This window comes from Panthera pardus, unplaced genomic scaffold (assembly GCF_024362965.1).
Source record: "Panthera pardus isolate Hobbes unplaced genomic scaffold, ASM2436296v1 HiC_scaffold_24, whole genome shotgun sequence".
NCBI classification, from domain to species: domain Eukaryota; kingdom Metazoa; phylum Chordata; class Mammalia; order Carnivora; family Felidae; genus Panthera; species Panthera pardus.
In genome coordinates, this window is record NW_026526810.1 from 76187286 (window position 1) to 76212465 (window position 25180).

The 25180-nt window shown below is 41.0% G+C and overlaps 1 long non-coding RNA gene across 2 annotated transcripts in view; it reads right to left on the reverse strand.

Annotated features, from left to right (window-relative positions):
• The window catches only part of LOC109254309 (uncharacterized), a 225286-nt gene that overhangs the window by 180135 nt on the left and 19971 nt on the right, over positions 1-25180 (reverse strand). Inside the window, exon 1 of one of the 2 annotated variants that reach the window (XR_002074748.2) lies at positions 1919-2221. The exons of the other annotated variant lie outside the window; for it this stretch is intronic. This is a non-coding gene — a long non-coding RNA (uncharacterized LOC109254309). Of the gene's footprint in view, positions 1-1918; positions 2222-25180 lie in introns of those variants that run through there. 2 annotated transcript variants of the gene reach the window in all.

The window sequence follows — 25180 nt, forward strand, 5'->3', positions numbered from 1 at the left end:
CAGCATTCCTTTATAGATTGATAGATTTTATATATGAGATATATATATATGACTTATTGCCAGGGGTTGAGAGGAGGCCAGGAGTGGTAAATAGGTAGATAATAGGTGATTTTTCAGGGCATTGAAACTATTCTGTATGATACTGTAATGCTAGATACATAACATCAAGAGTTTAGCAAAGGGGCACCTGGGTGGCTCAGTTGGTTAAGCCTCAGGTCATGATCTCACAGCTCGTGAGTTTAAGCCCTTCATAGGGCTCTATGCTGACAGCTCAGAGCCTGGAGCTTACTTCAGATTCTGTGTCCCTCTCTCTGCCCCTCCCTCTCTCTCTCTCTGTCTCTCCAAAATAAACAAACATTAAAAAAAATTTTTTTTTAAGAATTTGGCAAAACCTATAGAACAACACAATACGAAGAGTGAACTGTAATGTAAATTACGGACTTCGGCCAATAATATATTAACATTGGTTCATCAGTTAAAACAAATGAACTACACCAATGTAAGATGCTAACAATATGAGAAACTGCTGGTGTTAAAGGGGAATACATGGAAACTCTCTGCACTTTTGTTCAATTCTCTTAAACCTAAAACTGCTCTAAGACATAAAGTACATTCATTTTATTTATAGATATCCATATATGCAAATCAATTAAATATAAGTGAACAAGTGAACCTCTCCCTACAAAAAGGAATCACTCTCTGAAAGACTTTCTATCAGCTTGAAATAGTCCTCTGTATGGGGTAAGAGTGCAATAATAAACAAATAAGAGAGACTAAGAAAGCAAGAGAAAGAAAAAGAGAGGCAGGCATAATGAGGTATTTTATTTTATTAAATTAAAAAACACAAAGCCAGTAGAAACTAGGAGGAAAGAGGGGGGAAATATAGAAAAGGATTGGGCAAAGATCAGATAATAAGAGAAGCAGGTAAAGGAGGGAGAATGTCAAGAGCCCCAAAGTCAAGGCAGGAAAGAGATCTCTCAGGACTAGACATCTCTTCATTTGATGACAGTGTTCTGGTACAAGGCTGGAGCCCAGAGGAGGCAAGGACTCAGGAGATGACAGCCCAGGGACAAGGGCCATGGTAGTGCATGGGCAGCAGTGTGTGGGCAGTGATAGACTTCCTGCAGACCTCAAGGATGATCTTGAAGCCTCAAGCAAGTGCACAAGCTAGGTCTCTCTAACAGGTTCCCAGTGTCATCAGCCAGACCCCAAGACTTGACCTTTACTGCCCACCTACTGTTACTCACTAACCTCCATCTTACATTTTTCCTTAAGCTCTTCTTACTGGCTAGCCTCTTAACTCAGCCAGATGGAACCCAAAACCACCCCTCATGTGGCTACTGCCCTGATAAGACCTGCAGCCAGCCCAGACCACCCAGACCCATTTGAGCTAAATACCTGGCTCGCAGCTGTGCAGATGGAGTGCGAAGTGACCCCAGGAACAACCTGCAATTGCCCTTACCTCATTATAATACTAAAATCTCCACCCAAGGAGGAACCTCAGCCTCATTTACATAATCATACAAGTGAGTATAAGCATGTTTCTTTAAGGCGCCTGCATGATCTTACACCCACCTCTACATTCCATAACATGGCTTCCCTATCTAAATATTTATGCTAGGGGCACCTGGGTGGCTCAGTGGGTTGAGTGTCCCATTCTAGATTCCCACTCAGGTCAGGATCCCATGCTGGGATGGAGCCCTGCATTGGCTCTGTGCTGAATGTGATTTGAGATTCATTTTCTCTCTCTGCTCCCTCCCCCTTCCTCTCTCTCTCAAGTAAAAAAATAAATAAATTTTCATCCTAACCCTAAACAAAAGGTACCCATTCACCCTCTATCAGGAAGTCATGGCTTTGGAAGCCATTCCCCGTGGTCTCCTGATTTGCTGCCAATTGTTTTCTTTGCGGGAAAACTCACCTGGTGTAGTTTCTGTGACTCACCAAAAAGCAAACTCACGCTGGTTCCGTTACACCAGTACAGGGCTGGGCAATGGGTCCTTCAGAACAGGGGGGGGACTTTGGAGGGCTACCCTTAGGAACCCATTCTTCAAATGTCATACCATCACTAAAGGTGATGAAATTACATGAGCAGTGAGAAGCGTGGAAGACAGACTCAGTCCCAGCACAGGGGTCAAGGTTGAAACAGTGGAAGCAGGAAGAAGTACTTCTCCAATGACATTCTCTGCCTTGGGGCCCCAGCTCCCCAACCAGGGGCACTGTCACCGAATGACAAGTGGTTATGTGCCCTGGGAACTCCTGCTTCCGGCAAACCTGCTTCTTTCTGGCATCCTCAAGCTACTTAGGCTGTTAGCAGAAAGAGTTAGGAGTCCCCAGAAAAAGAAAGGTGAGACATAGCTTTTGTGACACAGGAGAAGTCATTTTAGGCCTCCAGCTATTTCCCCCAGTGATCTGTGCCCTCCTTGCCCAAACACATTTCCTACAGAACTTTCTGGGAGGTGTCAGAGTTACAAAGAAATGCAAAAACCACAGTAGTTAAGGATTTTCAGGGAACAAAGGGAATGCAAAAACTAACAGTCTCCACCAGGCCAGGAAATAGAATATCAGAGACAATAAATCAGTGGTGCTATTTCAACAGTAAGCAAGACCCTGCATTCCTTACCCGAGATAAGAAACCCAAGACCCCATCCAGTTTATACTGGCTTTCAGAGCATGCCCATAGCCCCTTCTCTTTGTCCCAGAATTACCTGTTTCATTATAAAGTCTCCACCCTAGAAAGAGTACAAGCTTCATTAACATAAGGTTGCATTTACAGGCATGTTTTCTAAGTACGCCTGTGCAATGTTACACCAGCCTTTACCACAGTGAAAAATCTCCCTTTTCTGAATAGTCACCCTAAACCCTAAATTTAAAAAGCTGCTCACCCCTGCTTAAGGAGTTATGGCTTTGGAAGTTAGTCCCCATGATCTCCTTGTTTGTTGCAAATAAGGTTTCCTTTGTGTGACAACTCCAGCTGTTGTGGTCTCTGCCTGTAACTCTCCAAGGAGCTTGTGGGGTTTCAGAGTGATGGGGGGGTCCAGAGCCAATGGCCATTGTCAAACTATCGTTATTTTTCCCCCTAGCAAAGCATTAACATTAAGACAGTAGGGAGTTCCTGGAGAAAGTTTTACTCTGCCTGCCTCAAGTATTTGTCAGTGGGCTGCAGGTTATAAGGAAATTTAATTTTACCTGCCATTTCCTTCTTGCCTTTGTTCCACATATCACTATGGAGGGGAGGGTGGTGTTGGGGCTTTAGGTTTCTGGAGATTAGGCTATTGATAAGATTGCCTTTTTCTTGTAGTTTACTAAGATATTTGGAAACTGATGGAGACTCAGGCTTGCATGACTATGATCTCTATCAGTCAACCATTTGTTTCACCTTTCCTTTGTTCATGGGCAGCCAGGAGTGTCTGAGGAATGTCACAGTATCCCACCCGGGGCAGGGGGACAAAGGGGTAGAAGGTAGGTTTGTAGGGTATCAACTTGCCTTTTGCTCCCTCATCAAAGCAACTCACCAACTCACTTTAGTTGGGCTACAGTATGTCATCTTATGATGAAGATAAATTGGGCCCCTCTGTGATCTTGGTCTCACTGAGCAGTTCTTCCTGGGTCAGTGGCCACTCACACTGGGGCTCTTCCACTCCCTGACTCTCCTGGACCCAAGGGTATGTTGGTGTGTGTGCTCAGTCAGAGACTGACACATGGACTTCAAACTGTCAGAGCCCTCATCCTGCGGTCCCAGCCATAGCAGTGCCTTCGGAGAACTGCCAACAGTGCTGACCTTTGGAGTTCTCAAGCTCTTGGGAGGCCCCTCATAGGTTTAGTGACTCAGTGCTTCCTCCTTGGCTCTCTGGCTTCTGCACGCTGATGTCAAAGCCAAGGCACACCTCTTCCACTGTGTTGGATTGTTCTCTTGATACTCACCTCCAGATTCTTCTGTGAAACCCCCAGATGCCATCTGGTAGAACTCCTCTTCCTCCTCTGCCTCCACAAGCCCAGAAAGCTGGTTCTTTGAGGTCATATTGTTACAGCAAATACTCGGCCCCCAGGAAGAGACAAGCGACGCGCACTTAGGGAATCAGAAAAGAATATTTCTTTCACACCAGTACTGGCCCAGCAGAGTCACCTCCAAAGGCTGAACACCTGCTGGGTTTTACTGATCCTTTATATATGTGTGCTTCCAGGTTGGGCAGGACTAGTACAGTCAAGCTTCTGGTTCCTGGCTGCCGGCTGATATAAGGGGCAAGCCAGATTACAGAAGCCAAAAGCATGCAAAGGGAGTATCGGCCTCGGACATCTGGCTGGCCCTTTTTTTTATCTGCTCTTACCGGCTTTCCTTCTCAGGATCGCCTTCCAAGTCTGCAGCACCACCAGTGCCCCCTCAAGCCAGCGTAGTTGGACAGAGGAACAAGGGCAAAGTCGCACAGTGGGTCAGCACATTATGTCAAAGGACACTGGGCTGAAGTAAAGCAATAGAGGAAAGGAAGTTGAAGGAGGTGAGATAAGAGAGACACCCAGGGCCAAATCACTTAGGCATGGGTAGGGACTTTGGATTCTAAGAATGATGGGAAGCCATTGAAGTGTTTTGAGCAGAAGCGAGTTGTGATTGATTTACATTTTAACTGGATCACTCTGGTAAATGTTTAGCCAATAGGAGAATATGATAGACAGCCTCTAAAATGGTTCTCAGCAATTCCTGCCTCCTCATGTGAGTGCAGAGACATTGTGATTTATATGTAATTTAATAAGAAATATAATTTTGGTCTTCTTGGTGTTCCTGAACAGAGTTCCTAATACCCTTGGAATCTCCTAAGTGATAAGAGTGATTAAGGTGTCTTTTGTTATTCATAACAACCCCTTCCAACCACACCTCAGTTTATGTTAACAAGGTGATTAAGAGAAAACCCCTGAGTAACCTAAGGATGGGGACTGGTTGCCAGGGGAACCAAATATGATTACAGGGTTGGAACTTTCAGCCCCACTCCAGCTCCAGAAAGAGAGGCTCGAGATGGAATTCAATCATCAACAGCCAATGATTTAATCAACCATGCCTATGTGATGAAGTCTCCATGAAAACTCAAGAGGATGAAGTTCAGAAAACTTCTGGGTGTGGGAACATGTGTAGGTCCTGGGAGATTGGCACCGTGGAGAGGGCACGGAAGCTCTGCACTCCTTCCTACGTACCTTGGCCTCTGCCTCTCTTCCATCTAGCAGTTCTTGAGTTATATCCTTTTGTAACAAACCAGTAGTTTAGTAAATAAATGCTTTCCTGAGTTCTGTGAGCCTCTCTAGCAAATTATTTGACCCAGAGGAGGGAGTGGTGGGAACTTCCGATTTATAGTCAGTTGTTCAGAAGCACAGGTGACAACCAGGTTTTGTGATAGGCTCCTGACAGCATGGTTGTTTTGTCTTGTGAAACTGAGCCCTCAACCTATGGGATCTGAAGCTATCTCCAGGTACAAGCATACCTTGGAGATATTGTGGCTTTGGTTTCAAACCACAGCAGTAAAGCAAATATTGCAATAGAGTGAGTCAAATGGATTTTTTGGTTTCCCAGTGTATATACAGTTATGTTTACACTACATCGTAGTCTATTAAGTGTGCAATAGTATTATGTCCTTTAAATTTTTTTTTTACATTCCTTAATTTAAAAATATGGGGCACATGAGTGGCACACTCAGTTGAGCACCTGACTTCGGCTTAGGTTGTGATCTCACAGTTCGTGAGTTCGAGCCCCACATCAGGCTTGGTGCTATCAGCCTGTCAGCGCAAAGCCTGCTTTGGATCCTCTGTCCCCCTTTCTCTCTGTCCCTGCCCCACTTATGCTCTCCCTCTCAAAAATAAATAAATAAATAAAAACAAAAAATAATTATATATATTTTGTTTGTTTGTTTGTTTGTTTATTTCTGGGACACCTGGGTGACTCAGTTGGTTAAGTGTCCAACTCTTGATTTGGGTTCAGGTCATGATCTCACAGTTTATGGGATCCAACCATGTTGAGCTCTGTGCTAATAGCATGGAGTCTGCTTGAGATTCTCTCTCTCTCTCTCTCTCTCTCTCTCTCTCTCTGCCCCTCCCCCACTTGTGTGCACAGTCACTCTCTCAAAATAAACAAATAAACTGTAAAAAAAATAAAAATAAAAAAATATTGCAAAAAAATGCTGTCATCTGAGCTTCTAGTGAGTCATAATCACTGATCACAGGTCACCATAAAAATATAATAATGAAAAGTTTGAAATATTGCAATACCAAAATGTGCCACCAAGACACAAAGTGAGCGACTGCTGTTGGAAAAATGGTGCTAATAGACTTGGCTAACACAGGGTTGCCACCACGCTTCAATTTGTAAGAACCATAAAACAAAAAAACAAAAAACAAAAAAAAAGCAAGCAGTATCTGCAAAGTGCAATAAAGCAAAAGACAGTAAAATGAGGTATGCCTGTAGATAGTGTCAGAACTGAGTTACTCTGTAGGACACCCAGCTGGCGTCACAGAATTGCCTGATATGTGGAAAGCCCACACATCTGTTGTCAGAAGGGTGTGGGTGTAACAATTTTGTGAGAGTAAAGGAGAGACAGACACAAAAGAGGAAATGAGCTTTTCCATTCCCCTTGAATGTGGGCTGGGCCTAGTTATTGCTTCTGACAAGTAGAATAACGTAAAAGTAATTCTAGCCCACTTCCATTAGGTTTCAAAAGACCTAGACTTTCTTCTTACTCTGCGTCTCTCATTTGCTCTCCCTCTCAGAGCCCTCGCCTAGGGAAGGCCAGCTGCCTTGTTGAGAGAAGGCCTATGGAGAGGTCCATGTGACAAGGACTGACATCTACAGCCAATAGCCAGTGAGGACCTGAGGCCTTCTCACAGCCAGGTGAGCAAACTTGGAAGCAGATTCGCCCCCAGTGGTTTTGAAATGACTGCAGCTCAGCCAACCCCTTGACTGCAACCTCTTGAGAGACCCTGAGTCAGAGGGCTCTGCTAAGCCATGACTGGGTTCCTGACCCTCGAAACCTTCCTGAGATAATAACTATTTGTTGTTTTAAGCAGCTAAGTTTTGGGGCACCTTGTCAGGCAGCAATAGAGAACCAATACAGAGGACAAGCTTGAAAGCAGGAAGACCAGGTTTTATAGGACATTAAAATGGTCCATCCCCCGTGGTGATAATGGTAGTTATGGACTAAGCATGTAGCAGTGGCCACAGTTAGAACTGGTTGAACTGAAGATGACTTTTGCAAAGTACTGGGCACTTAGTAATGACTGAACGAATGTTTATACTATTTCTACTCCTTCATAAGAATTAACCTAAGCAACTGACAGGATGGGATAAGATATTTGCAAATGACATATAAGATAAAGGGTTTGTATCCAAAATCTATAAAGAATTTACCAAACTCAACATCTGAAAACCAAATAATCCAGTGAAGAAATGGGCAGAAGACATGAATAGACATTTTTCCAAAGAAGACATCCAGATGGCCAACAGACACATGAAAAGATACTCAACATCACTCATCATCAGGGAAATACAAATCAAAACCACACTGAGATACCACCTCATACCCGTGAGAGTAGCTAAAATTAACAACTCAAGCAACAACAGATGTTGGCAAGGATGTGGAGAAAGAGGATCTCTTTTGCATTGTTGGTGGGAATGCAAGCTGGTGCAGCCACTCTGGAAAACAGCATGGAGGTTCCTCAAAAAATTAAAAATAGAACCACCCTACGACCCAACAATAACACTTCTAGGAATTTATCCAAAGGACACAGAAGTGCTGATTCATAGGGGCACGTGTGCCCCAATGTTTATAGCAGCGCTTTCAAAATAGCCAAATTATGGAAAGAGCCAAATGTCCACCAACTGATGAATGGATAAGGAAGATGTGGTTTATATATGCAATGGAATACTACTTGGCAATGAGAAAGAATGAAATCCTGCCATTTGCAGCAATGTAGATGGAACTGGAGGGTATAATGCTAAGTGAAATAAGTCAGTCAGAGAAAGACAGATATCATATGTTTTCACTCATATGTGGAACTTGAGAAACTTAACAGAAGATCATGGGGTAAGGGAAGGGGAAAAATAGTTACAAACAGAGAGGGAGGGAGGCAAACCATTAGAGACTCTTAAATACAGAGAACAAACTGAGGGTTGATGGGGGAGAGGAAAATGGGTGATGGGCATCGAGGAGGGCACTGGTTGGGATGAGCACTGGGTGTTGTATGTAAGTGATGAATCGCAGGAATCTACCCTCCAAAACCAAGAGCACACTGTATACACTGTATGTTCATGTTAGCCAACTTGACAATAAACTATATTTAATTAATTAATTAGTTAAATTTAAAAAAAAAAAGGAATTAGCCTAAGCTAGGACTAGAATTTCTAGAAAGACTTAATAGATTGACCCAGTTTAGGAGATGCCATGATACAGTAAAAGGTTGTGTAGCAGAATTCAAATGACTCAAAAACCTACATACCTATTATGGGTTGGATTGTGTCCCCCCCTACCCCCTAAAAGAAGTTGTGTGGAAGCTGTAATCCCCCATATCTCACAGTGTAGCCTTATTTGGAAATAGAGTCCTTGTGGATGTAACGGAGAGAATAAATTGCTGTTATTTAAAGGCATTCAGTTTTTGGTACTTTGTCATGGTGACCCTAAGAAACTAGTACAATACCTATAGATGATCACTCTTCTCTATCCCCTGCCTTTCTAGGTTGTAAGATTCTGAAGTCAACCATCAAATCTCAACCTTTAGCTCCCATACAGCCACACATTCATAAAGATGGTTGGGGAATGCTTCGCAGCAATGATGATGATGATTTACTTTTCTTTTGTTGTTTCCAATACACAAAAGATGAATCTGTGCTGAACACATCAGAAATCTTTCCAATTATTGCTAATGGGTGACCAGCCTCTGGTTCATTCCACGGCAAATGAGGCCACTAAGAAGTTATCAGTAAGGGATTTATGTTTTAGTAGCATGTTTAATTATGATACAACCACGACTGTCTCTTACACAGGAATTTAGCATGCAAGATTTACAGCTCTTAGCACAATTTTGGCCTTTGTTGTCTCAAAGAGCCTGGTTTCTGTTTTATTGGACTATCAACCTCTGTTAGATTGTGTCAGACTGCCCCCTACTGTTTTGGCCTCATAATCTCATCCTGGCTGCTACTGTTTTGAGTTGGTTTTCAGAACGCGTTTTTTATCAGGGTGGTGAAACCTGCCCACCCTCATGCCCCAAAGAACACTGAGAACATTAGAACGGTGTGGGGGAAGGTGAGGGCTCTTATTTTTTTTCTTTTAATAAAACCTGAACAACCACAAAATATATATGTTGGGGGGGAGGGTGTTTCAAAACACATCATCTGACTGGCTTAAGCTTGCAAGAGAACTTAAGTTTCTGGAATAAGAGATCAGATTCTTTTCTTATTTCTTGAGGGTGGCAAACACCTTCAAAAGATATGCTGTCTTTTCATGATATGACAACAGGGAAATTTTTTTTAAGAAAAGCTGATGAAATTTTAACTAATCCAACCAGCCAGAGGAAAGCAATATTACAAAAGGCACCTCAAAGGAAGGGTGGGATTTCTTTTCTGCTTCAAAGATGCTTCTGTGTGATGCTGTGAAAAGGTGGCCCTCTGGGGGGTGGGGTTGGGTCAGAGCTCAGCAAATACCCATGTGGCCTCCCCCAGCTTCCTCTCTGCTGTCCCTCCTATGCTCACCCACCACTGGGCATGTGGATGGGGGCAGCCAGGAAGAAAGTAACAGAGGTCAGAGAAAGGGTGTAGGAATGTATCAGTAAGGAAGAACTAAGGAAACTGGAAATGCGTATTTGGGCTTTATAACACAAATCTGTTCTCAAGGTATCTGGGGGGGCCCCCAAAAGCAAAAGCTAATCACTCAGAACAAACCGCAACCTGCATCATTTCACTTGTATCCAACCCATGTTGCTCTCCCTCCAGGCCCTCCCGTGGATGCCTGGCTGCACTGATCTCAGAACCACACTTCTGTGTGACCACATGCAGCCTCCTTCCATGGATATGTGGCTTTTTGACATACATAGCAGTCTTGCTATAACCAGCTCTCAGGAGAATCTCATTTCCTGTGAGCCCTGTCACTACTGGGGCCCTGTTCAGAGTCCTGAGCCACGTGCACATACCTTTATTTTCTCTGCAACCGCCTTGTGTCCTTTCCTGCCTGGGCGGGAAGCCTCGGGAGAGGGCAAGCAGAGGAGCATTCTTTTTCTCTGCCTGCACTGTTAGGGGCTCCTTGGGCTGTGCTGGGGCAGCACTGTCTCCCAGGGCTTATAAAGGGGAGCAGGGATGGAGGTGGGGGTGGGAAATGTCACTGGAGAGCATTTATCCTTATTGCAGTACGCCAGACAAATCCAAAACCTATTCCATAAAAGATTGTTTTTATCTTGCCTGGTCCGAGAGAATAGCCCAGCTGCTATCTTTGGCTCTCCTCCATTCTTCACTCCCATTCATAAAATCTTTAGACAAGGCCATGTGCTGCTTTCTCACAGAGTGGATCAAGTTGTGCTCCAATCCAGAATGAAGTTGGATTTAGATGCAGGTGGGTAGAAGGGCCCTGCGCAGTCTGTCTGTCCTCTCTACTCTAACTCTCCCTATCCATCCATCCACACCATGAATCAATAAATCATATGCTGAGTCTCTCTAAAGGTCCATCAGCATGTCCAAAGCATGCCAAAAGTACACAAAAGTGTACTATCCTAAGCTTGTGGTACTCGTGGATTTAGCCCTCACAGCAATCCAAGAGACTCACGACCTATAGCAATTTGTCTTTTGCTGAGGCCAGATTTCAATGGTAAATAGCATGACACCAGTGTTTGGGAGACAGTCACTTGGTAACTCAGCCTAGTTAGTCTAGTTAACTAACGATCCCCAAAACACAATGTCATTATTATTTTAATTTACTGTGTGCTAGTACTGTACCAATTATTTCCTATATATTATCTCATTTAACCATGATTATAACCACTTTATCCCCACTTGATAGACAAAAAAAAATAAAATAAAATAACCTGAGATTCAAAGAGATTTAGAAATGTACTCAAGTGCTTGGGTGACTCAGTTGGTTGCGTGTCCGACTTCAGGTCAGGTCATATCTCATGTCCTGTGAGTTTGAGCCCTGCGTTGGGCTCTGCTGACAGCTCAGAGCCTGGAGCCTGCTTCAGATTCTGTGTCTCCTTCTCTCTCTGCCCCTCCCCCCACTCACACTGTCTTTCTCTGTCTCTGAAAAATGAATAAACCTTTTTAAAAAATTAAAGAAATGTACTCAAGATCATATAACTAGTCAGTGTGATGGAGCAAGACCACAAGCTAGTTAGTGTGATTAAGAAGGTCACATGGCAGGCACCTGGGTGGCTCAGTTGGTTGAATGTCCGACTTCGGGTCATGATCTCGCAGTTCCTGGTTTCCAGCCCCGCGTCAGGTTCTGTGCCGACAGCTCAGAGCCTGGAGGCTGTTTCACATTCTGTGTCTCCTTCTCTCTCTGCCCCTCCCCCACTCACACTCTGTCTCACTCTGTCTCTCAAAAATAAATATAAACGCAATTTAAAAAAAAGGTCACATGGCTAGTTAGTATGATTTGAGCAAGATCACAGAGTTAGTGTTATTAAGAGAGATCAGAGAGCCAGCTGATCCCAGATTCACCCCAGGTGTGCCTTACTCTGAAGTTCAAGCAGTTAACCATCTCAACTCCACATCCTAGGTTATTCTCACTCCAGATATACAGCAATGATTATGAAGCCATCAGAATTTTGTTATGTGAACAATAGCTCTAGGTGCTAGAGATACCTTTATGAACACTGAAAAGACTGTGGTGTGAGAATACACAGAGATTCCACTTGTCTCCAGAAACAATAACAAACCTGGAAAAGGCCAGGAGCCTGAATTAAAGGAATTCTACTTTTATGAATTAGAGAATTTTGAAAGATCAGGGGTGCTAGGTGTTTTAGACACAGAAACCGAGGTCTACAAACAGCGATACATGTATATAAATATGAATATAGATAAGACTAAGATATATTTCCTGCTCTCCAGAATAGAATACCATTAGCATATCATGAAAAACAACAATTAGAAACTAAAGTATACAGTGATGACTGTGTACTAAAGGTGTTCAAGAATAGAAGCACATGGAAGCATTCGGAGAATATACCTGAAGAGGAAGTAAAACTTGAGTCAGGCCTTAAATGATGAACACAAGTTAGATGGCTGGAAAGGAAAAGGAGAACTTTCAGGCAGATGAAACAAAACTCAGAGACAGGCTCATAAATGATCATAAACAACACCAGGAATTTTAATCCAGATCATAAACCCAGTGGGGGCAGGAACTGGGTCTTAGCTTGTTGTACGGTTAAATCTCCAAAGACTAGCCCAAGGTAGGCATTCAGAAAATACTTGGTGTTGAAAGAAAGGAAACAGGGAAAGAAGAAGTGGTAGAGGGAGGCAAGAGAGGGAACTCAAATGAAGAAAGAACAGAAGAAATGTCTGAGTACAGAAATAGTGCATGGTAGATCTGAAGGGAAATAAACTTGGTAAGACTAGGTGGAACAGGGGTAGGAGGCCTTGACCAAACAAAGTCAGGGCACAGAGTCTGATCGTAGGCAAGATAGAGCCAGATGGAAAACCCATGGGTTCTTGAGCATTCAGACAAGCATGTTAAAAGCCATGGAGTATCAATGACTTCATATTGAATTGGCTAGACTGCAGAGGACACGGGCTGGAGGCTGGCAGAGCCCTGAGGGAACCATCATGGCAGTCTAGACACAAGGAAAGATGAGAGTCTGACCTATGGGAACAACAGAAAAAAGTGGGAGAAGGAATGAAAAACTTCAGAACCTGTTGAAGGGACAAAATCTACACAATGTTGGTAACAGTTGACACAATGGAAATAAATGAGGAGAAATAGGTCAAAATTTCAAGCGGGGAAATTTCAAGCCAGAGAGAGTGGGGGTAGCATGCTTAGTAAAAGGATGTTAACCTGGTTTAAGAAGAAGAGAGCTAGACACTAAGCTCCGTATGTGATATATAACTTTAAAAAGCTCAAATATAGATATAAAACTATAGATAACATTCTTGGTACAATAGACAGTTCAAGCATTTGTTCATGATTTCATACATGGGTACGTTTGTAGGGTCAGCAAATGTGATATAGCCACTAAGCAATTTTAATTGAACTACAGAATCTCAGAATTAGAAGATTATCTAACACTTGCACAATATACAGTGTACACGTTCCAAATGCTTACACCGTGTATACAGTGTTTGTCTGCCAGTGTCTGTTTGAATAACCTCTCGTGAAAACTAGCTCACTTCTCTTTCCGGGTGGCTCTGTTTATTAAAAGTTTTTCATAATAGTGGTATATTTTGGCAAAACAAAGCTCACCTTAAGCATAAATTTAACAATCTTACAAAATGGGTGAGGAAGACATTGCTACTTTTCCAATATCCCCTTTCCCCTTCTTCCTCAGGAAAAAAAAATTTAGTGGGATACATCACTACCCAGAATAAAGACCACTTCCCCAGATTTCCTTCCAGCTGATCAGCCATGTGACCTAGTTCTGCTCAGTAGGATGGGAGCAGAAGTGAGGGGGAGAATTTCAGGTCATGCCCTTAAATGGAAAGAACTTGCCTTACACTTGCTTCTTTTAAATTTTTTTTTTTCAACGTTTTTTATTTATTTTTGGGACAGAGAGAGACAGAGCATGAACGGGGGAGGGGCAGAGAGAGAGGGAGACACAGAATCGGAAACAGGCTCCAGGCTCCGAGCCATCAGCCCAGAGCCTGATGCGGGGCTCGAACTCACAGACCGCGAGATCGTGACCTGGCTGAAGTCGGACGCTTAACCGACTGCGCCACCCAGGCGCCCCCTTACACTTGCTTCTTTTTCTTCTTCCTCACTGACCAGAATGTGAGTGGGATGCTGACAACTGGATGTGCCATCTTGAATCAAATGAAGCTCCACAGTGAAGATGGCAAAGTAACAAGAGAGAAGGAGCCTAAGACTGTAATAATTGTGTAAACGCATACGCATACTTTCTTAGTCCCAAACCTGCATGAGAGAGGAAGAAACTTCTATTTTGTTTAAGCTATTTTATTTGGGTTTCTGTTAGAGCAGCCAAATTACATACTAACTAGTACTTTGGTTCTAATCCCTGCATCTGTCATTCACTAACAAGCTGCTGAACTTCTCTGAGTTTCACCTTCCGCATCTGTAAAACTTAGCCTATTCCACAGGGTTGCAGAAGAAATTAAATGAGATAATGTATGTAAATCTACTTAGCACACTGTGTACTCAATAAATAGTAGCTACTATATATTGTCACTACTACTATTAATTGATATGAAGATTTGCAACCTCAAAAATAAATCCAAACAGCTACAATTTCTTCGTAGTGGTAAAAGAAAAATTACTGCATTTTAATATAGTGATTGAGGACTAGTTTATTAGTCTGAACAACTTTGACATAGAATAGGTACCTTCATTTCATAGTTAAGAGACCCAGAAGTGTATCGAAACTACAAACTCAGAGCAAAACAATAAGTAGCAAAACTTGAATTAATTTTATATCCTTCATTCCCTTGAGGCTCAGATATTTGAGCAAGAAATGGGACAGAGGTGTGTGCAAGTGTGTGTGTGTCAAATACTATCCAAGAATCTCCCTGTGTCAACTTCAAACAACCTGTGCCACTAAAACACCCAAAGGTCAGCACTGTGGAAAAGAGCAGTTATTTTTTTTTTAAGGTATATAATGTTTATTGTAAATTTTTTTCATGTTTTATTTATTTCAGAGAAAGGGCATGAACAGAGAAGGGGCAGAGAGAGGAGACACAGAATCCAAAGCAGGCTCCAGGCTCTGAGCCGTCAGCACATAGCCCGATGCAGGGCTCGAACCCACGAACCATGAGATCATGACCTGAGCTGAAGTCAGACGCTTAACCGACTGAGCCACCCAGGCACTCCTACTTCTTTTTTTTTTTTTTTTTTTTTTTTTAATGTTTTATTAAGAGCAACTCTTTATGCAGAGGTTTTTCCATCACTATTCCTCCAGATGTCCTTCCGGCACTTTGCAAGCCTCTCATTAATTGAGAAGCACTAGTGGTTTCTTTTCCTTCTGTGTGAGGGAATATCTAGGCACACAGAACCTCGGCTACCCTGAATCATTGTCCTAGCATCCTCTGCAAAATTAGTCCACCTTCTCAAAGTTTCACGTTTCTGAAGTCCCATCAGAGGGACAGCAACCTCACGAATGTTGCTGATCTCTTTTTTTTCCCGAAGAGTTACTTTTACTTCGGCTGTAAGAAGCAGTAAGAGATACTAAGCACTAAATATCTGAGGATGGATGAAAGGTTGGAGGGGAAAAGGAAAGAAACTAACTTGATCCAATAAGAAAAGCTCCTTAAAGTTAACCACATCTTCTGACAAAATCAGGAAAATTCTCTGTTATGGGGAGAAAGGCATGAAAAGAAACAATGGTGTTGTTAAAAGAAAGCTGGGTTTCAAAAGGAAATTTTTCTTTTATAAAACAAAGGCATTCTCCATGCAAAATATACCCTATTTCCCCAAAAGAATAAAGTAAGAAATAAAATCTCCTTCACTTTTGACATCCCAGCTCAATCCCTAAGAAGTAAATAGCCTCATATTTTCTTACGTATCCTTCTAAAAATTGTCCTGCATATACAAGACTACAGTGTGTGTGTGTATGTGTGTGTGTGTGATAATTATATACATCTTCCTCTTGTATTGTTTCTAAAACTATCAATGAAAAAATTATTTTTAAACTCCTGATCCTTAAAGCGAAACACCCTGCTAACAAGAGGTAAAAGCTTCACATACAACAATCTCAGGCCTTCACAGGAGCCAGCAAAAGTCCAGGTAATCTGTGAAACAGAAATAATCAAATGCTTCAAAATATTTAATTTCCCGTTCCAGGAATGTGAAACAGGTGTAATTAAAATAACACTTTTTTAATTAAGTGACCTCTCTTGACCAACCATCTGTGAATAATTCAGATTTCCCCCTTATTATTACTGTAAAATTAAAACGAGGTCATATAAACAGGAAGATCCTCTTTAACTATCTTTAAGCACCAGCAATATATATTTTCCACCAGTTAAAATCCTTAATGATACAAAAAATCTGTCAAGCATAACTTCCCCAATTCATTTGCCTGAAACCATCAATATTTTATCATGCACTTGCAGTTGGCTTTAATTTAACAGTCCAGGTTACTAATCAAACAAAACACCCAAGTCATTAAAAGTTAGCGTGCCATTTAGAAAGTGCATTTCACGTTTATTAAAATATCTTTCATGCAGCCATTAGAAACCTAAAGTTTTAATTACAATCAGATATTTAGTTCTACTCCCGTTATGCATTTGGCACCCTCTTGCAACTGCCCTGATTAATCTTCCAGACCAAGTTCATCCATTACCTTCTGAAATTATTTTCCTCTCAATTTCTTCAGAATTCATCTTTCTACCCCAACCCCCCACAAATAAGTAAAATGCACTTTAAAAGTGCACAAAATAACTACCCAAAAGATAATCCATTTAAAAGATTTCATTTCAAATATAATTTATCCTTCATAAAAGACCAAAGAGGCATCATTCAGAAAGACAAATTAAAGTCGAAAATTAGCTCTTGGTGTCTTCATTGTCAATTTTCATTATTTATTTTTCTTTCTAATGATGGAGAAAGTTCAACAGGCATTTTCTTAAAATTTTCTAACCGTGTGATTTAACTAAATGTAACTTTTCTGCAGCTGTCCTGGCTTCCCTACTCCTATTCCTGCCCTGGCTTGTTCCAAAGTTCCATGAATGAGATTACTGACATGTCCAACATCAGATTTTATGATAATTCTAGCCCTTCAAAATTCCAGCACTTAGATGTCCCATCAGTCATATTTACTGTGCACCAAAAAACACTGTAGTGAGATTCAGAGTTGATACAGGTATAGGATCACTTGATCTCACTTCTACAAGTCACACCATTGAAAACTGTGGTACCCTCTGTTGAGATGCAGAACTTCAGTTATCCAAGTGGGAATGGAATTGAGAGTCCATTTGATAAAAAATGGGCTATTATTTAATGATTAAAAAAAATCCCGCATCCAACAAGCTATCTCAAATAGAAATCCATAAAAGCCACAGTTCTAAATAATATAAAATTATGGTAAGTATGCTTAATCATACATTTTAATAGGAAAAAAGAAAGATCTTTACCAAAATTCAGGTTCCATTTACACAATAGCTCATATTTGCCAAGTCAAGAGATACTATATCCTAAGAAAAGCTGGTACCTGAGTGTCCCATGATGCAACAGAGCATGATGTCAAAGTGCTATTTCCTTTTATATGTTGGAAAAGTATGATGTCAGGAATGGGTCCTCTATACATATATATGTGTGTGTGTGTGTGTGTGTGTGTGTGTGTGTGTGTGTGTGTATAGTGGGGAATGGGTGAAATAGGCACGAAGACCATTAAAAGTACGCATATCTTGATGAGGACTGAGTAATGTATAGAATTGTTGAATCACTATGTTGTACATCTGAAACTAATGTAACATTTTATGTTACCTATAGTGGGATTAAAATTTAGAAATTTAAGTTTAAAATTTAAAAAGATATGGAACCAACCCAAGTGTCCATCAATAGATGAATGGATAAAGAAAATGTGGATAAAGAAAAAATGGATAAAGAGTATGTGGATATGTGTGTATATACACAATGGAATGTTATTCAGCCATAAAAAAAAAAAATGAAATCTTGCCATTTACAACAGTACTTATGAACCTAGAGTGTACTATGCTAGGTGAAATAAGGCAGACAGAGAAAGACAAATGCCATGTGACTCCAATTATACGTGGAATTTAAAAACAAAACATGAACAAACAAAAACAGAAGCAGACTCATAGAGAACAAACTGGTGGTTGCCAGGTGGGTGGGGAGATGGGCAAAATAGGTGAAGGGGATTAAGAGGTACAAACTTCCAATTATAGAATAAATAAGTCATGGAGATGAAAAGTACAGCACAAGGAATATAGTCAAAAACACCATAATAACCTAATATGGTGACTATACTTACTATCATGAGCACTGAGTAATGTATAAAATTGTTGAATCACTATGTTGTACACCTGAAACTAATATAACATTGTGTGTCAACTATACTTCCGTAACAAAAAGTTTAAACTTTTTTAAATGTCCATCCCTTCTCACCCAATTACAAAATAACAAATCCCTGGTACACTGCTGGATAGAAAAAGGTGAGGAAAAGATAGTGAAGGTGTTGTCTAACCTACTTTAACAGCATCTAAGCTCCAAGTGGGCCAGGCAAAACTACATTTACTACAAATTTACAAAAGAACTGAAAAACAAGTTTCTACCATCCTCAAGAAGCCTCAGTTCTAAGGAGACAACATAGAGAATACATGAAAAGAAGAGCATAGTCAAGGTCAGATCTCTGGTCTCCATGGTCTTCTTTAAGGATTCATCTCTAGATCAATCAGGAATTTCACAAAGATATGATATTTTTTTCCTCTTAGATTCACACAGATTGCTCCAGAGTTCCTGGAACTTGTGTTGAAAATTCCAAATTGTTCAACTTAACAGGCACTTGGATGTACCAAAGGCCCTGTGAGGAAAAACAAAGGCCTGTGATTTCAAGATCCCACTCCTTAAGATGTTGACACTTTTATGGGGAAGACAGGCTACACGTACCTGAAAAAACTGTAAGTCACCTTTGAAGCAAGGCATCCACCAATATAGATTAATATAGTCCAAACTGAGTGCACAGATTGCTGAGAGGGCTACCCTGGAAGACCAGCCAAACCAGGTAGGGTGACTGGCAAACAGCTTCCTCAAGACTGCAGTCTGAGCTCAGTCTTCAAGGACCTGTTCCATCAAACAGCTATATGACAGCAACTAGCTCAAAGTATCTACAGATTAGGCATTCAATAAATCCTTGTTGAAAGATGAATGCAGGACATGGTACTTGGTGTAAAAGATGTGGTTTCAGAGGAAGAATGAGAAGGTATTAAGCCAGCATGTATTAAGTACTATGCTCTAGGCACTGTCTTTAGTGCTTTATAGTCTCATTTCATCCTCACAACTCTGTTCCAGTTATCTTTGCCAAATAACAAACCACCTCAATATTTAACATCTCTAAACAGCAATCATTTTATTTTATCTCATGATGTCATGGGTCAGGAATTCAGCCAGGGCTCAGCCAGTTGATTCTTCTTCTCTATATGGCATGGACTAAAGTTAATCTGTGGTATGCAGGTATGATATGGGCTCATCTGCAAGGTCCAAGAGGGGATCACTCACATATCTGGCACCATGGCAGGGATAGCTGACAAGTTTGACTTAGCTGGCACTGTGACAAGAATGCCTATACATGGTCTCTCCAGCAAGATGGTTTCAGGGTATTTGGACTTCTTACATATGAGAGCTCAGGACTCCTAAAAAGACTGATTCAAAAACTGGTAGCTGCTGGTCTTTTAAAGCCTGAGTCTGGAAATTGACACAATCTCAGTTCAGCCATACTCTGTTTGTTAGACAGTCACAGAGTCCATCATATTCATGGAGCAGGGACATAGATTTTACCTCATGATGGGAGGAGTATCAAAGAATTTGTTACCATATTTAATCCTCCACAAATTGCCCTCTGGTCACAAATTATTTACATTCTTCCCAGGTGCAAAATACACTCACTCCTCTCCAAAGTCCCCCAAAGACTCAGGCAGCTCAAAGTCTGGGATCTCATCATCTAACTCAGGTCTAGATATGGAGAAGTCCCTTTAGGTACAGTTCTTCTCAATATGAAGATCTGTAAGACAAGTTGTCACACACACACACACACACACACACACACACACACACACACAAGCACGCACGCACACAATATACAATACTGAAAAAAGCATAGAATAACAGCAATAGACATTCCCATTCAAAAAGGAAAAGAACAAGAAGCATATAGCATTCACCAGCCCATGATAATTCTGAAATGCACTTGGTCAAATGCCATCAGTTCCTGGATTAGAGTCCACTCATGTTCCGTTTGATCCCATTCTCTGAATCACCTTTCCTTTTTCACAAGAAATGGCTTGTGGTTGTTGCTTAGTAGCTTTCTTAAACTGCTTTTTGCCCATTGAAATCTGAGAGCCTCAAGGGCTCTTTTTATTTTGAGTTACTTTATCCTTTTCAGTTAAAGTTGATGGTGCTTCGAACAATTCAATTATCTTAAAAACTTTGTGGGATTTCTATGGATCTTATTGGGTTAACTCCATTAAATGAAAACCATACCCACAAATCTCTTTGAGACGGGTCCTCCTCTGCCTTGGGCTGAATCAGAATGCTATGGGATACTACAAGCCTTTTTCTAGACACACCCTTAAATCTCTCTGGAATATTAACAAAAGGTCTTATAGTCATACCTTTGACATGACCTTACCTTGAGGTCAGTCTTTACTTCAAAACCCTTTATGCCATTAGAGCAACTGATAAAGTTTTATTTTTAAGCCCATTAAATCCTGGGTTGCTTGTATTTCCTTTAAACAATGAACACAGAATTTTCTCTCTTCTATTTATTTTTTTTTATTTTTGTATCTCTATCCATACCTTATCATAAGCAACTCAAAAAAACTAATTGGCACCTTCAACATTCTGCCAGGAAATATCTTTGGCCAAATCCACCAGTGTGTTAGAATTATGTTCTATTTTCCACATTACTGCAGACAACAGCATTGTCAAGCTTTCCTCCACTACACAAGAGTCATGTTTTTTCCAACCCACAAAACCAATTTTCTCCCTGTCTTTCCAGGCTTCACCAGGAGTGGTGTTCTCCCTGTCCTTAAACCTTTTACCAATAGTCCCCAGCTTCTGCCTACTTCCCAGTCTCAAAGCCACATATTTTAGGATTTTACTAGAGGAGTAGTCCACTTCCATGTATCAAATTCTGTTGCAGTTTTCTCTTGGTGCATACTGAATAGCTTAAAACAATCATTATATCTCACGATTCTGTGGGTCAAGAACTCTATCAAGGCTCAGTTGGACAATTCCTTTGCCCCCACATGATATCAACTGCAGTTACTGAGTCACTTGGTGGGATTCAGCTCATAGATGAGCTGGTTGAAGGGTCCAAGATGGCTTCACTCATATGTCTGTCACATCAGTGGGTATGGCTAAAAGGTTAGGCTCAGCTAAGATTATCCCATACTGAGACTCCAGTATGGTGGTCTGAGTGTATTTGGACTTCTTACATGGTAGCTCATGGTAGCAACCTAAAGAAAGTTTCCCTAGAAAAGGGAAGTCGAAGATGCCACGCTTTTATGTCAGAATCAGGCACTTTGTCACTTCTGCCATATTCTATTGGCCATGCAGTCAAAGAGCGCAGATTTAAGGAGCAGAGACATAATATATCTCTTTATGGGAGGAGTATCCAAAACATTTGCAGCCATTTTTAATCTATGACAAATTCTATGAGCTAGGTATTTTTACTCTTATTTTCCAAATGAAGAAATCAAAACTTATATTTTTGAGACACAGAGAGAGAGAGGGGTCGCAAGTGAGCAAGGGGTAGAGAGAGACAGAATCTCAGGAGGGGCAGAGGGAGAGAGAGAAATGGGGGAGAGGGAGGGAAGGAGAGACAGAGAGAGAGAGAAGTTGGGCTCATGTTCACTCAAAGCGGGGCTCGAGATCAACCTGATGTGGGACTCAAACTTATGAACCATGAGACCACGACCTGAGCTGAAGTCAGATGCTTAATGACTGAGCCACCCAGGTGCCAAAGAAACCAAAATTTAGAAAGATTAAATAATTTGCCTATAATCATAGTTACGGTAGAGCCAGAATTCTAGCCTAATCATCTATCTGCATGAGAAAGTAAGTAAATTAGCTGTGTACTCCCAAAAAGTGATGCTTAAAACAGCATCATATTCTGGAGAAATAAGATATATGCCTATGTGGCCCTGTTTTCCATCGACTCAGGATACAAGCTTCCTCCTTTCATCCCTGCTCTCAGGTGGATTTCTGCAAGTTGTACTTCATGAATGTTTATAAAAGAACAAATGATCACATACTACAAAGGTCCTATAAAGGCAATGTCCTGGTCCATTTATGAAAGTGCGCCTGACAAATTCAGCCTGACAGTATGATCTCTCAGAGGTGGAAGAAATTTTGAGGGAAACTACTCTTCTGGACCAACATGGGAGAATTGCTCAGTGAGGAGGAAGTGACAGGAACCTTGGGGAAAAAAGGGACTTAGTCATCCTGGAGTGATTACTGTTAGAGAAGGGACTACTGGTGGAGTCAGAGGCAAGCCCTCTTGCTGCATAGCAGGAAAAAAACATAGCAACAGGGCCACAGTCCGTGGTTCTATAGGGAAGATGACACAGGAAGGATGGAGCTTTCAAAAACACAATTCTAACCTAACTTCTAGAACTTATTCCTGGGAAGAAGAAAAGAAAGCAAGGACCGAGGTGGCTACACACACAGTGTCCCAGTGAGCTCAGATTTAGGATACACGTACCACAGATGGGGTTAAGGGACCCATAACCAAGATCAAATGCAAAAGTTAGCACAAATCAATGGGAAATGTGTCAGGAAAGCTAAAACCCAGAACACACAAGTGGTCCTAAGGACAATGAGGAAAAAGAGTTTTTGAGATTTCCTTCAGAGTAGAAACAAGGAGAATTTAAGTCTGTTATTAACAGATCACAAGCAAAGCAAAAGCACTCAACATTCCTTTTCCTTCTTTTTTTTTTTTTTCTTTAAAGAAAATGGGAATTTCATTGGAAAGAATAGCATGAATATTTAAGAAACTGAAGCCTAGGTTGGGGAGATGATGGTGATCAAAAGCCCCTTTTGATCAAAAGCCCCTTTTTTTATCATTTCTTCCTAAGAATCCAGTATAATAGATGAGATGTTGAAATTCTGTAACCCAAGATTCTCCCCTGTACAGTTTAGGATGCAAAAAATATGTGCCAGACAGCTCTCATACAGCAAGGCTCACATCTCTACGCATAGGTAATGGCAGAAGTCAGAGATCAAATGGGGCTGGGGATACAAGGGAATGCAGAATGACTGTTAAGTGATACGGAGTTTCTTTAAGGGTAATGAAAATGTTCTGGAATTAGATAGTGGTGATGTTTTCACAACCTTACAAATATACTAAAAACCACTGAATTACATATTTTAAAAGAACTAACTTTGTGGTATATGCCTTATATCTTAATTTTCTTAAAAGAATACATTATCATATTTTACCCACATTCTCAATATTTTCTTTTCTACGTCCACCTATCTAAAATAAAATTAGTGACCAGTGTGCATCTCCACCAGTTAAAGGACAAAGCCAAATAAATTCTATTCTGAAAGTTCTTCTTTGTAACTGATGACAAAACACACAAACAAACCAATTTGCTTTTAGTCTTATGGAAAAAAAATGAAGGGATATAACCAAACCTAAAACATTAAAAAATAAGTTAATAAAAGCAAATACTGGTTCATGTGATTTAAAAAGAAGAGGAAAAATGAGAAGAAAAAAAAAGATGGAATCACAATATTACACTAAATTTCCCATCATGACAAAGCGACATGGGATAATAAATTAGTGAAAGTAGTGAGTCCAGTTTCTCAATAACTCTCTAGGAACTAACTGCATGTACAATTGATGAAAGAGATATAACAAAGAGCTAGAACGGAAAAGTTATTGACTTTACTGGCCACAAGCTTTATAAGAAGCAGCAGAGGGATGGACTGCTGAGCTATGACTGTATCTGAGCTATGAAATCTAGTGTCCAGTTGGGTAAGAGGGGAGTTCCCACTCTAGTCTATGTGGATCAGAATATCTAGAGTTACTAGGACACCTGGCTGGTTCAGTTGGTAGAACATGTGACTCTTGATCTCAGGGTTATGAGTTTGAGCCCCACATTGGGTATAGACATTACTTAAAAATAAAATTAAAAAAAAAAAAAGAGTATCTAGAGTATTGCATGCCATTCTGAGTGCCACAGCCTAAGAGGATTACAGGCAAACGGGAACCCCACCGAACACTGAAGGTATGACATCATGACATAATTGGAACCCTTAAAGAGAAGATACTATGTAGCTTAGAAAAGAGAAGGCATGGGGTGCCTGGGTGGCTCAGTTGGTTGAGTACCTGGCTTCAGCTCAGGTCATGATCTCAGGGTTCATGGGTTTGAGCCCCGTGTCAGGCTCTGTGCTGACAGCTCAGATCCTGGAGCCTGCTTTGGATTCTGTGTCTCCCTCTCTCTCTGCCCCTCCCTGGTCCGTGCTCTGTCTCTGTCTCTCAAAAATGAATAAACATGAAAAAACAAAAACAAAACAAAAGAAAGGCAAACAAGAACTCTGAAAATTAGCTTTAAAAAAATTATCAGAAGGATTCCATTTATTTTTGCACTACAAAGAAAAGAAACTAATCTTCATGAGACCTCAAAAAGGAAGAACCTAAGTTTGCCAAACATTTGAGAATTGAGTTGGATAAACTCGGGCAAAATAGGTACATGAGCCAGAAGTCACAATTAGCTGATGTCACAAATAAATGTGAGGGAGTAAGAAGGAGGGTCTTCATTTTCAAGTAGAAACAAAACCTGGCTATCATGGAGAAGGAAAAAAGGGAAAAACAGTTAAAAGAGACATATGCTTGGTGAATTCCTGAGATGTGTTCCAGGGATCTGTATTATTAAAATGTCCTCAAGCAATTCTTAGGCAGCCAGACCAAGATCAGCTTACCACCTGGCATTAGAAACCACTCTTCTAGAGAATGCTTTGATCATGCCACACATGTCCTTAAAAACCCTCAATCATTCCCTGTGCCAAAATAAAATTCAAAGTTTTAAACTTGGTTTCAGAACTCTATCTAATATGACCCTTTTCTGCTATTAAAAATTTATCTCCCAGGGCACCTGGGTGACTCAGTCAGTTGAGAATCTGACTCTTGATTTCAGCTCAGGTCATAATCCCAGGGTCGTGGGATCAAGCCCAGTGTCAGTCTTTGTGCTGAGCGTGAGGCCTGCTTAGGATTCTTGCTCTCCCTCTTCCTCTCCCTCTGCCCCTCTCCCCCGCGCTCTCTCTCTAATAGAAAAGAAAAGAAAAGAAACGAAAAGAAAAGAAAAGAAACGAAAAGAAAA